The sequence below is a fragment of the Giraffa tippelskirchi genome, chromosome 3 (assembly GCF_054371585.1).
Source record: "Giraffa tippelskirchi isolate mGirTip1 chromosome 3, T2T-mGirTip1v1.2.pri, whole genome shotgun sequence".
In the NCBI taxonomy this organism is placed as follows: domain Eukaryota; kingdom Metazoa; phylum Chordata; class Mammalia; order Artiodactyla; family Giraffidae; genus Giraffa; species Giraffa tippelskirchi.
The window spans coordinates 163,473,407-163,474,831 of record NC_137277.1 but is presented as its reverse complement, the minus strand read 5'-3'; the positions used below and the strand labels follow the sequence as shown (position 1 = coordinate 163,474,831).

At 45.3% G+C, this 1,425-nt stretch overlaps 1 pseudogene; it reads right to left on the bottom strand.

Moving 5' to 3' along the window:
* Positions 1 to 409: 409 nt before the first annotated feature.
* LOC145540930 (small ribosomal subunit protein eS25 pseudogene) lies at positions 410 to 770 on the bottom strand (annotated as a pseudogene).
* Positions 771 to 1,425: the final 655 nt, after the last annotated feature.

The following is a 1,425-nucleotide window of genomic DNA, read 5'->3' as shown; positions in this document are numbered from 1 at the left end:
GGCAGAGGTTTAGTCTCTGTGGCTTGTAGGCCTTGGGACATTGGGGATGACCTCACAGGACAGCCCCTCTAACCTGAAAGCTGATGAGGCTCATGGATTCTGTGAGGCCTATGCTGGAGATGGTGCTTCCTCCCCTCAGTTTGCTGGCAGGCCACCTGGGCAGCCATGTGACCTGTCAGCCTGCAGCTCCGACTGGGGTTGGGCTGTGTCCTACCAGGCACATCGCTTCACCTGTTTGTCTGTGTTTTCTCACCTGTGAGGAAGAGATGATGTGTATATTTTACTTACTCCCACAGGAGCGCTGGGAAAATCCTTGTGAGATAAGCACGTGTTGGCGAGTGGGAATGCTTTTTTTCTATTATTATTTAATAAAGTTTTAATTTTCAAAATGTACAGTGGTGGGACCTGTTTATGTGTCTTCACCAGCAGCTGAGGCATTTCTGCCCTTGGTGTTTCTGGTGTAAATCACTTGAGCTCTGTGCTTTGAAGCCAGTTTAATAAGTCCTTTACTACGGGGTTTCTGAAGGGCTGCCCTGGCCAGGGAGCCACAAATCTTGTCTCTCAGAGACGACAGCTGGAGTTACAGCTTCTTTACAGAGTTTGTCGTACATCGCTTTGTCAAACTAGACTAGGTTATTAAGCTTGTCCTGAACTCTGCCTTTGGACCACTTCTTCTTTTTGGCCTCACCCCCAGATTTGTTCACTGGATCCTTGCCTTTCTTGGCTGACTTTCTGGCATCTTTCTTCTTCTTGTCATCCTTGGGCAGCATAGCAAAGTTGGAAGAGGGAAATGCTTTTAATATAAGTAAACATAAATGAAGTTGCCATTGGCTACAGGGTTGTGAATGAGACCCCAAAGTGGTCATCTGAGGGTTTCTACCTGGAGGAAAGGGCTTCACAGAAATGTATTGAACACTCACTGTCAGTTTGTTGGTAAACACTAGTGAGATCTTGGTGCAGAGCCATTGCTAACAAATGGCCCACTTGTGTGTCATATTTGGCCTATAGTATAGTTATGCTTCTGTTATAAAGGATAAGAACTTATTTTTCTTTAGCCTATGTAAGGTATTATGCCTTGATAGAAGGCAGACTTTTATGGGGACCACACACAATGAAGAGTTGACACAGCTCCGGTCCCTGGTGGAAATTCAGGTACATTCTCATTTCTTCATGAGTATTAATTAAATAAACTTGGAGTGAATTACTGTCAGCTGGATTGCTGTGAAGACCTGTGCAGAGAGATGAATGAACCCTGGGACCATCGTGGGGCTGGGTTATGGGCAGTGGTATCCCTCCCCCACCACCTCTTTCCTACAAAGATGTCCAGGTGAGGAACTGTTCACTCTTTGTAACCATGGTTTTCTTTTGGTTTTTAATTCAACAAATATTTACTGAGTGCCCACCATCTGCCAGACACTGTTTTTT